Source organism: Sus scrofa, chromosome 17 (genome assembly GCF_054392235.1).
Source record: "Sus scrofa isolate SSC_HxYL_T2T_F1_AM1 chromosome 17, Sscrofa_HxYL_maternal_Yorkshire_Landrace_v2.0, whole genome shotgun sequence".
In the NCBI taxonomy this organism is placed as follows: Eukaryota; Metazoa; Chordata; class Mammalia; order Artiodactyla; family Suidae; genus Sus; species Sus scrofa.
This window is the reverse complement of record NC_139399.1, coordinates 67201374-67213427: the sequence shown is the minus strand read 5'-3', so window position 1 is coordinate 67213427 and position 12054 is coordinate 67201374. Positions and strand designations below refer to the sequence as shown.

The 12054-nt window shown below is 55.7% G+C and overlaps 1 long non-coding RNA gene across 4 annotated transcripts in view; it reads right to left on the bottom strand.

Moving 5' to 3' along the window:
• LOC110257416 (uncharacterized) overlaps nucleotides 1–12054 on the bottom strand; it is a 94830-nt gene that overhangs the window by 58190 nt on the left and 24586 nt on the right. The gene's annotated exons all lie outside the window — the stretch shown is intronic.

Genomic DNA, 12054 nt, shown 5'->3' with positions numbered 1-12054 from the left:
CTCCAAACCCAATTTTAATCTAAACCAAAGCCTGGGCAAGCACCAGCCCAGCCCAGCCCAGCCCAGCCCAGCCCAGCCCAGCCCAGCCCGGCCCAGTCCGGCCCAGTCCGGCCCAGTCCAGCCTTGGCTGGTCCATCTGAGTTAACTTCTTTCTTTCCATCACTCCGGGGTGGAGCGGCCAGCACCACAGGGGCCCAACAGCAGTGTGCTTGTCAGGCAGCTGAAATCATTAACTGCATGAACTGAGTAAATTGGATTCCTGATCGTCTAAATTAAAAATTATGCTAACTTTCCTTTCAAAATGCCCGCCCTAAATACAAGCCTACATTAAGATGCATGGAAGGAGAGTGTGAGGGAGGCAGTGAGGAAAGGGCGACCCAGGGAAACCGGGGGCAGTTCTCCTCGCCCCCCCCCCCCACCTTGTGGAAGGACTTTCAGATTCCAGAAAGCCCTTCACATGCAAATTGCTGACACCCAAAGGAAGAGCTGATATCAACAGTAAATGAGAAACTGCCACTGTCATAACGTCAGCTTCCGGGGACTCTCCAGTGGAGCGTGAGACACCTGCCAGGCGGCGGAACATCTAATTGGGAATTTAATGAGGCTCCTGTCCTGGGCTAACCAGTGGTCCCCTGGGTGGCCATGCCGGGTGCCCCCCCCCCCAAATACACCAGGGGGCCCGAGCAGATGGGCTGGGCCTTCCACAGCTCCAGGCGGCTGCTTCTTGCTCAGAAATTAGCCCAAGGGGCTCCTTGGGAGCCCAAATGATTTCTTCACTAACTGCAATTTGAATTTCTTCCCCACCTTTGCAAGGGTCTTAAATCTATACTGAAGACAAATGGCAGCAGCTACGCCGGCCTCTCCCTCTCCAGGCTGGAGATGATGCTGGGTTCTGGCAGCTGCTGAGTTCTGAGGCACGGACCCTCCAGCCTCTGGGCTGGCCTGGCTGGAGCGGGGGCAGATTTATCAGCACCCAGTGGGGATGGGGGCGCTTTGGGCAGGGAAGCGGAAGCCTGGCGGGGGAAGGAGGGTGCCCTTCGGGGTTAGGTGGCTGGTCTGGGCGGTGGGTGTGGGGACAGAAGGCAGCAGAAGGAGCACCGCTCCGGCCCCGGAGGACACCTTCCCCTGTGCCTGGTGGGGACCCCTCCGTGCTCCTCAGGGTCGCAGAGGGGCCGCGCATCTCCAAACCTCTCACCGATAGCATGAGGAATGCAGAGAAGTGTGGCTCCCGAGGGTCACGTGCTGAGCCGCCAGACCGTGACCTTGGAAGCCCCATGTCGCTGCCCCTGCAGTCTCTAGCCCCTTGGGAGGGCAGCCAGGGCCCTGGCGCCTACCAGCATTGCTTAGCTTTCCCCACTTTGCAGAGATGAGCAGACACGTTCGGAAGAGACTTTTCTCCTATCTGGCGCCACTTATGCCACGTCCGTGGGGTTCGTCCAGGTCGCAGAGGTGGTCAGCAGCTTCCATCCCGTGGATGTGCTGAGACGCACCTGGCCTGTGACTGCTGACCGCCTCTGGTGGCTCCAGGCCTGAGCTCTTGGGGGAAAGCCTGCCGTGACTATTGACACCCAAGTTTGGTGGACAGGGGACCGTTAGGCCTGGCAGCGGACCTGGGCCACGGGCCGGGGATGCGTGCCGCCGAGAATGCAAGGCGAATGTTCATATAGACTCTACCAAAGATTCTCTTTTTCCTTTACTGGATTGATGCTTAAGTTCGTATTTTTTCTACTAGAGTTGCGTTGCACTGTTCTGTCACTTTCTGCTCTGCAGCAAAGCGACCCAGTCATTCACACACACAGACATCCTTTTCCTCGCCTTATCCTCACCACAATCCATCACAAGGGGCTAGAGATCAGGCGCCCTGTGCTCTACGGCGGGACCTCGTCGCTCCTCCGCTCCAAACGCAACCGTTTGCATCTCCCAACCCCAAACTGGATTTGCGGAATCGCTACGACAGCTTTCTTTCTGGATCACAAAACGTTCTCCCTGGCAGTGACAGTGATTGCCACGGCACTGTTGTCCTGGGCGTTATCGGAGTGGTCCTCCTTGAAGTTTGCCCAAAGTCAGAGGGATGCACCGCTCCCCGAGTGGAAGAATCATGGACGTAGGAAATTGGACAAGTTGAAGTTTAGGCTTCGGCAACGGAGTCAGCGCCTGCCTGTGATCTCATCTGAAACCTGGATATGTTTAGGCCTTTGGGCCTTTTGAAAGTCTCTTGAGCATTTCAAAAGAAGTAAGGGTTGGCTTTTTAAAAGTCTTAAAAAATTCTTTTAAAGGCTGGGTTGCTCTCACCACTCGGGGTCCATCCAAAAGCCATGAGCTCTGAGAGGTCTCCCCAGACCTCGCCAACGGGACACACCACTCAGGACGCCCCATCCCAGCCGCCTTTGCAGAGCACGTGTCATAATTCCTAAATTTGTAGCTGGATATTTATTTTTGTGTATTTGTTTGAGACCTGCCTCCCTGCTGCGCTAGAAACTCATGAGGGCAGCTTGCTGGTTTTGCCTCCTCTGCACTCATCCGCTCCATCAGTCTTTATGAAGCTCCAGCTAAACACCAGGCACTGGGACAGCACCTGAGATTCAGCCGTGCACACGATCAAGTCTCTGCTGTCAGACCCCTCGGAGCCCAATGGTGGAGAGAGATTTTAGGGAAACAAATGTAGAAGGAGTCATAAGGACTTGGAGCAGAGCCACCGGGCGGCGGTGGGGAGGGGGCACTGCAGCGAGGGGCTGGGTGGGAGGGAATGAGGCCAGAGATGGGGCGGGAAGGCAGCTTGGGCTCTGCGGGCATCTGGGGGGCCCTGCGGGCACCTGGGGGGCCCTGCTTGAGGGCCAGAGGAGCCCGGAGCCCAGCCCCGGGCTCAGCAGGTGTTTGTTGAGTGAAAGAACGAATAAATGGATGTCCTGGTTGTTGACACAGCCAGCAGGACAAACTCTGGCTGTCCAGCATGCGGAGCCCCTGTCTCTTCTGGGAGCTGCAGCTTCAGAGGGTGCACTGAACACGTTGCACGTCTCTGACTTCCCCTCCCCGACCTCGCTGGACAAGAGTGCCCACCCATCCCCGGGGGCGCCCATGCTGAGTGGCATCTCCCAGGAAGCTAAGCTGAGGGCATGGGGACAGATGCCGAGTCACCAGCTTGTGCCCTTGGGGTTGCTGTTCCCCGGACAAGGCTGTTCCGCTTCTCTGGAGGAAACTGAACTTCTCAAAGCCTGCCCAGGGCCCCTCAACCCTTGATGGTCTGACCCTTCATCAGTGTCTATTTTCACTTCCCAAAGTGTGACTGAAAGGACAGCAGAAGGGATGCTCCCTTGGGACTAAAAGGGGTGGTTGGAGAGGGAGTGGCATGGGGGGACCATAGGCGCTGTGCCTGTAGAAATGGCCACAGTTGCAGCGGCTAGAACCCCAGAGAGGAACAAAGGTGGCTTGTTTGGCCAAGCAAACTTGGGAGGTGAGAGTCTCTGGATGCCGGATGCTCGTCTCCAGCTGAGGGAATCCAGGCAGTGGTCAGAGCTCAGCTATGGAGCCGTCTGCACACATGGGAGGGCAGAGCACCGGGCTGGGAGCCGAGCCAGAGGGGACTGCTTTCCCTGTGCTTTGGCTTTTCAACATCGGGCCTGGAAACAAGCCCAAAGAGGTCGGCGAGAGGGGAGCGGGGATGCGGGATGTGTGGGAAGATGGGTTCTTTCTTTTCCTCCATCCACCCCATCTCTTTTAGGAAACAAGCCAGCGGAAAGCATTCTATTCATCAACGCTTAGATTTTTAGTCAATCATTCAATCATCCAACCCCCTGTCCTAATAACCAAAATTTTGTTTATGCATATATTCAGCTATCCAGACATTCACCCATTTAATCATCTCTCTGATCAGCCATCTACCCATTTTTCTCAATTTGCCCTTCCTTCCATCCTTCCAGCCAACATCCAAACATGTAACTGTCTACTCGTCCGCCCACCCATTCACCCATCCATCCATCCATCCATCCACCCACCTATCCATCCATCCATCCATCTACTCATCCACCCACCCATCCACCCATCCACCCACCTATCCACCCACCTATCCATCCATCCACCCATCCACCCATCCACCCACCTATCCATCCATCCACCCATTCACCCATCCATCCATCCATCCACCCATCCACCCATCCACCCATCCATCCACCCATCCACCCACCCATCCATCCATCCATCCATCCACCCACCTATCCATCCATCCATCCATCTACTCATCCACCCACCCATCCACCCATCCACCCACCTATCCACCCACCTATCCATCCATCCACCCATCCACCCATCCACCCACCTATCCACCCACCTATCCATCCATCCACCCATCCACCCATCCACCCACCTATCCATCCATCCACCCATTCACCCATCCATCCATCCATCCATCCATCCACCCATCCACCCACCTATCCATCCATCCTACAAATACATCACGCACGCACTCTGGACAGGAAATTGTTCTAGAGCATATACAGTGATGAACAACACAGACCCGGCCCTCCTGGAACTCATTTCCTAGTGATTAAAAAACCAACAAATATTCAGTGACTATTTTGTGCCTGGACCTGAAAGAGGAGGAGATGCAAAATGAGCCGCTGTACCTGAGTGTTAAACCCTACATGCGCGCTGGGGGAGGGCACAGAATCTACAAAGGGGCCCCTGACTCCAGCTGGCGCACTCAGGAGAGGCTTCTTGGGAGAAATGACGTGTAGTTTCTGGGCAGTGAGTAGAAGTGAACCAAGTAGAAAACAGTCCAAGCACAGACCCTGTCCTGCATCCCCCGTGTTTAGAACATGTAGCACATAGTAGGTGCTCAAGAAACCCTTGTGGCGTGACCAGTGGGTGAAAGAAAGAGAGGCGGGTTCTTTAGCAATCCTGCTTGACACAGGGCCCCCGTCATCTTTTTAGCGGAGCGAGAGGATGTTATAGGAGTCACGACAGCCGCCCGTCTGTACAGAGAAGATGAGAGCGGTGCTTCGGCCTCGCAGGGCTGGGGGCAGGATCACAGCAGCAGCCGGGCACAGAAGGGTGCTCTGTGTTACCACTGCTACTTAGGCTCATGAAGAGTAGCATTCAATAACATAATACAGCAACAGTAGCAACACGCAAGGCTACATGCCTAGCACCGCGCTGTTATTTCACATCATAATTTGCAGGCATTTGTTGGAATTGAGGCTCTTCTGTCCCACCCTGTAGGGAGATTTGCTCTGGAGCCCCCAGGAAGCTCCCAGCCTCATGTCTTATCTCCCCGAACCGTGTGTGGCAGCCCTTGTACCAGAGGACTCAGAGGCTTGTAGGAGGGCCTGAGTGTGCCCTGGGTGGGGTGGTGGGGGGTCCCCACCTGCCGGCAGGCAGGCCTCGCCCTCGGCCTCAGGAGGGTGCAGCCCTTAATGCCATACACCCCCCCACACCCTGAATTTCAGAATTTTGCTAAAACCTTTGGGACATTGTATATTCAGCTGAATGACCTCCTGTGGCAATGAGTTTCCATAACAACTAATGGGTGGCCAGCGGCGGGCTTCCTCCCGGGCCCTGCCAGCTCTTGGGCACAATGGCAAATCCTGTTTGTCCCCATGCAGGCAGGTGAGGGGGGTGAGGGGGGCCTGGGCCTTTTGGCCTTGCCCCTGCCCCGCCTCAGACATGAGCCTGTCCCCGCTTGGAGGTGAGGGGACAAGCTTGAGGCTGGCTGGCAGCCTGCAGAAATGCTCCTGGACCCAAAGTGGGGACACCTGGCCCAGCGGTCACCTTTGCAGCTGAGCAGAGGGGACAGTTTGGAACGCGAGGCAGTGAGGGCGTAAATCGGCGTGTCCGCAGCCAGGTCTGGGGTCTCCTCTCTGTCTGGCGGTCCTGGCCCCCTGGGGGCGGGAGGGGAGAATTATAGGGACGGCGACAGACCGCCTCACAGGGAGCCATGCGTTAAAAGAGAACAGGCTGGCTCCCACCTTTGGCCAGCACACCACCAGGCAGCAGACCCCAGCCTGGAACCAGGAGGCCCCAGGAGCCCCCTCAGGGCCTGGAGGAGGGAAGGCGGGGTTGGGTTTCCAGTCTGGAGCCCTGCTGAGCCCGGCTCCCGGCAGCAGGAGAAGTGACCCTAAACTATTTTAAACGCCCGGGCATGAAGTGGCAGGCAGCTCATAAGGAAGGATTAAGGGGTGCATTTCAGAGCCTCAGAAGCGCCAGGCAGATTTCCGGGGCCTCCGAATGACCCCGTCTCTTTCTATCTTGGGAGCAGGAGGCCTCTCGCCGGAACTGAGCTGGTGGCGCCAGCTTCAACTCCTGGCTTCCAGGGGCCTCGGTCACAGACAAGGCCAGGTGGTCCCAGGGTCCCTGAGGGCCTTTCCGCCAGACTCAGGGGCCATGTGGCATCGGCTACCTTCTTTCCAAGTCCAAAGCCACCTGGAGGTGTCCCCAGAGTGGGGAGGAGACTGCCCGATGACCTGTAATAGCTGCCAGGGGACAGCCCCCACCCCACCCCCGCGCCCAGCTGCTATCACACACCCCCATCCCGAGACCTCGGCTCGCTCGTGTGTAAATGAGGAGCTCAGGAGAGAGGAACCCAGACACGAAACGTCTCAGGCGAAAAAGGCCAGCAGTGAGAGTCTGGCTCCACCCCAGTGCCTCCCAAACTCGCCTGATCGCACCTGGCGCTCATTCATTCATTTCCCTGATGTTTCTGAACACCTGCTAGTGCAGATAAGGGGCCAGGCGTGCCGATCCAGGGGTGAAAGGGCGTGTTCTAGTGGGGCAGGGGGAACACAGGCAGGGAAATGAACAGAACCAAATTCCAGGCTATGACAACGGCCGTGAAGAAACTCAAGCAGGGCAATGCTAGAGGCGAGAGATGAAGGCTACTTCAGACAGTGAGACCCGGGAAGAGACCTCCGACCTGAGGACTGAAGAATAAGTGGGTCGGCCAGAGCTTTCCAGGCAGCAGAAACAGCATGTGCAAAGGCCCTGTGGTGGGACCACCATGGAGAGAGCCACCCGGTGAACCAGGTCCAGAGTAGCTCAGCAGAGTAAAGGGGAGACAGGTAGGGGTGCCGGCAGAGACAACGGCGTGGGGTGGGGCAGGCAGACTGTGTGGCCACTGTCCCAGGAGCCAGGGTTCACTCCTAGGGACCCCTGCAGAGTTCTGAGCTGGGTTTAAAGTTCACTTTGATAAAGAGCTGATGTGGGGTCCAGAGAGGCATCGACCCCTGGAGATTCTGAGTCAGGGCCCCTGGTCCGAGCCGGGCCGTCAATATTTCTATAGATTCTGTACTCAGCCAAGATGAGCCACCTGTGGGCTCTAGCCCCTCCTTGGTGGCCGTGGGGGAACCCAGACCTCGAAGGCTCAGCCAGTCTTCCTCTGCAGGCCCAGGGCGGCTGGCTTCTCCGCACTTCCTTTGCACAGGAGTGAAGCTGTGTCAACAAAGGTGAGAAACTAGAAGCAAGGAACCTTCTGAGCCTCTGTTCATTGTGCCTGGAGCGGACAGGCAAGAAAGAGCTCAGAAGTGATGGAGGAGGGTCAATGAGCAGCAGAAAATTGGGCTCATGAAAGAAAAATTGATTCGCGCTCCATCTCAGGAAGAGGCCCACGCGTGGCCCAAAGGACTCCTCGGGGTTCTTTGGTTTTGCCTTCAAATCAGAACATTGCTGTCATCACAGCCGCGGGGGTGACGGGCACAGAGGCAGCCTCAGGTCCACGCCTCCGGCTTTGTCTGCTCAAAAGCTGGATGGGGAGGGGGCTCCTCCTGGGGTGGTGAGGAGGGAGGGCAAAGGGGCCCATGCCCCAGCTCTGGAGCCCGGGTTCCTCGGGTCTGACACGTGCCCACTTAGTGCACCCAGTGGATGTCCCAAGGGGTGCGGTCAAGGCTGCCTCCCTCGATCCTGCAGCCCCTGCCCCCCAGCCCACAGGGGGCTGTCTCCACCCTCCAGGACCACGTAATTGCCCACGGATCATCCACAGGCTTTAACCTTAATCCCTTTAAGCCTCTGCAAATAGCGTTAATTCACAATCACCTGAAATGCTATTGATTTTTTTTTTTTTTAATTTAACTTGCAGTAAGTTTCCACCCCACTGACACCCAGAGGGAAGGTGATTTCAAACCCCCTGCCCAGGCCACTAACCCCCACTCCCCCGCAATTTCTCAAGCACCAAACAGGCTTTCGGGGGGTCATTATTTATTATTATATTGATGAGCTTTTAAATTCTGAACACCTCCAAGAACAAAGGCAAGTCGCTAGGGTGTGTTCACTTGGCAACTTGTTATTAAATGACAGTCTCTGGGTTGACCAGTTGGCTTCCCTTTGGTGTGTGGGGGTGGGGGTGCCCTGCCCTGTCTTGTGGGAGGCAGGTTTCCATGTGCCACTGGGTCTCCCCGACCCTGGCTGTCCCTGTCACTTTTGTCCACACTACCAGACTGGAGACACCTGTCAAACGGCCCCTTCTCTATGACTCTGCACCTGTTCACACACATCAGGGTCACGTCCAGACAGGAAGATACTTGCCACACACACGTGTGTTTTTTTTAAGCTCCGATCTCTGCGTATCATCAGAGAAGGTATTGGTAAGAAGACATTTTTACCACCAGCTGCGTCGGTTTTGCAAGGGCTAAATGCATCCCCAAGTCAAGTTTCCACATATTAATCATGTTCCCACTGGGGACGGGGGGGCTGTTGAAAAGCCTAGAGGGGCAGGTGGGGCCTGCAGGCGTCTGACCGAGGGGCTGCTGGGCCTGGCCACTTTCTAGTTCTGTCACCTTGGGCAGCTTCCTTATCTATGAGAAGGAGGCCAGAGGGACACAATTGCATAGAACTATACACCACACACACACACACACACACCCTGTGCATGCAAAACCAGTGATATCTAAATCAGGGCTGCAGATTGAACAGTGGCAAGTTTCCTGCCTTTGACACTGTACTCTGGTCACAGAAGATGTCACCCTTTGGGGGAAGCTGGGTGAAGGGTGCGTGAGACCTCTCTGTTCTGTTTGCAATTTCCTGAGAGGTTCTGTCTTAAAAAAGTTGTTGTCCTGAAGGACATAACAGCATCAGTTTCACCAGATCTTGAAGGGGGTTCCGAGAGCTCAGTCAGTGTGGAGCGCCGACCTGTCTATTTATTGAAACCACTAGCCACTCCTTTTTGCATTAGGAGTGTCCAGAAGATGGGCATGCTGTTTGTTGAAAGGGTGTCTGTTGTGCTTGGCAAGAGTGAAACCTTTTCTCTGGTGGTGGTTCATTTATTCTCAAGGTTAACTGTTGTGAATTGCATCGCTGGACCGCCGACACAAGTGTCACCACAAGCCCAATTAAGACGTGCTGGTTGGTTGTCGACGGGCTCCTGCAAGGCAGGCAGGAAGCAGCACCATCGGGGAGAGTTTGGGGTCACAGAACGAGACTGAGAAAGTCCAAGTGAGAGAGGGGGGACCTCGCTGGTGGGGGTGGTACGTGTTTCTCCTCCTGCCCTTAGGAATTCAAGTCTCCCATGGGCCTTTGCAAAGCCAAGTCCATCCTGACAGAAATGAGACTCTGTCTTCATCTCAGCTCTTTGGCATCAGACTTGGCCTTTTGCAGAGACCTACACTCTGCTTCTGAATTCTGTGGTTGTGTGACAACCATCTGCTCCTTCTTTATGAGTCCTTTGGTAGAGAGTTGGCCACACAGGCAGCTGGGGTGTCCCAGGTGAAGCTAAACCCCGATTCTCGCTCACGTCCCACCACTGCTGTGTGACCTAGTGCAGGTTCCTCAAGCTCTCTGGGCCTCGGCTTTCTTTTAGAGACTGTTCATTAAAAACACCTTGATGTCAACACAAGGGGAAGCTGGCTGAGGGGTCTACAGGAATTCTCTACGCTATTTCTTGCCACTCTTCTGTTAAGTCTCAATTGACCTAAACATCAAAAGCAAAAACTCTGCACCCAAACCCAAACTTCCCAGGTTGCCCAAGGACTGAAGATGACACGTGTGAAGTGCCCGGCCCGCCCTGGGCCGTCACCAGCCTTTACATGGAAACGGCCCAAATGCTGCTTCATCTCCCCACATTTTCCCCCCCGCTGTACAGTTTCAGATCAGGAAAACAGATGGATCCAACTCTGGTAGGGTGCTCTAAACGCAAGAGGCTTAGGGTGCGTGGAAGAGTCCTCCTGATTCCACAGAGGGAGGCGTGTTTCTCCCCTCAGAATTACAATCGTAACCGTACACGTTCCCGGGGCCACCGGGTGAACTCGCTGCTCCTTCTCTCACACCTTCTAACCCACCCAGAACCCTCTTGTCCCCAGGGCCGCACATGGCAGGAGAGGGTGAATCTGGCACAGGGCCCGTCCTAAAGCCGGTGGGAATAGAAGCAGCCTCCCCGTCCCGCCACCGCTGATCCCCCAGATGCTCCTGGCAGGCTCCACGCTGGGTGTCATTCTGGAGCCTGGGGATGGGTGACAAATGCCCTGTATTCATTTCGGCTATGAAAGTGGCAGGGGTCCCTGACTGTACTTACAGAGAGAGTTGGCAGAGGAAAGGCAACACAATTAAACAAAAGACAGGACACGGGGGAGGTTTGGGACACGGTGGAAGTTCGGAAGGAGGGTCGATGCTGAAACGCTTCATCCAAACACCATTCCGGCCCCACCTGGAAGCTGCAGAGAAGCCGGGTCCTGCGAGCGATTTACAGCTCCGAGCATTGCCTCCGCTGGGTAATAAAACCGTGTCCTCTAATCAATGCTGGCGCTGGCTGCCCGGCTGCAGCCTGGCCGCCCATTTAGCAAAGTCGCCAAGTAATGGAAAACGCAATTGCGTTGTATAATGAGCCTGGGTAATTGGTTGGACCGGGCAGAATGGCCCCACTAAATGTATTCAGTCCGGTGTATTAATTAAAAGCTTGACACTTCGAGCCCCGTCCAAAGTGCCCCATTAATTATTCGTTGAATCCAAAGGTCAGACGTACTGGGTGAGTTACAAGCCAGTGATAACACTGCTCAGCCCTGGGGCCTTTGCGATGGATGGGTGCCTCCACCACCCGACGGGAGCATCGGCCCTCCTCCCTCACCTGTGCACCTGCAAGGCCAAATCAGGAGGAAGGGCTGGCAGCCCCCACCCGGCCCCTGGGCCACGGCCGCACAGCGTCTCCCTTTCACCTGCACCAGGACGAGCTGATCCCAAGAGGCCCCTCGCCTGTGAGCTCTGCCGGGCACACAAGCAGAGCGACTCACTCAAAGTCAGAGATCGGCAGGTGAAGTTCACGTCCTGGCTGCCGTTTGGCTCCAGAACTGTAATGTGGTCCTTATTTCACATAAGAAGAAACATTTTATTTTTCTTTTGGCCATGGAGTCGTGCAGCGGCTTGATGTGGGATCTTGGTTCCTAAACCAGGGATAAACCCGGGCCGCAGCGGTAAAAGCACCACATCCCAACTACCACCAGGGAGCTCCCAGAAGTGCTGTGCTTAAAGCAAAAAGCAGAAGTGGGGAGTCCCTGCCTTGGTGCAATGGGCTAACTATCTGACAGCTGTGGCTGGGTTCGATCCCCAGCCCGGCTCAGTGGGTCACAGCTGTGGCTCAGATTCAGTCCTCAGCCTGGAAACTTCCATACGCCATGGGTACAGCAGTAAAATTAAACAAATAAATAAATAAAAGCAAAAGTGGTGGAGCTCCCTCTGGGAACCTGACATGCTGTGTGACTTTGGGCAAGTCACTTTGCCTCTCTGGGCCTGTTTGCCTGTATTTGAACAGACCACCTCATCTCTGGGACTTGAAACCACTTCAAAGAGGAGTGGACCATCAGGAGTCAGGGCCCCACCTAGGGGGTGCCCCACTGCACCCTGAACCCCTATAGCAGCTATGAGGGAATAGGGCCAGACATGAGCGCCAGGACTCCAAGTCCAACATACACACAGCCCATGACCTTCCTGAGGGGCCCTTAGAACTGTGGGCTCCAGTGAGCGCTGGGCATCCAGGTAGCCAGGAGTGGAGCCTATACATCGGATGCCTCTTCCGATGTTTGACCCCACCTGAAGAGGCAGACAGGTGCCACTGGGCTCACCCCCATCCCTACCTGCCCCAAGCCT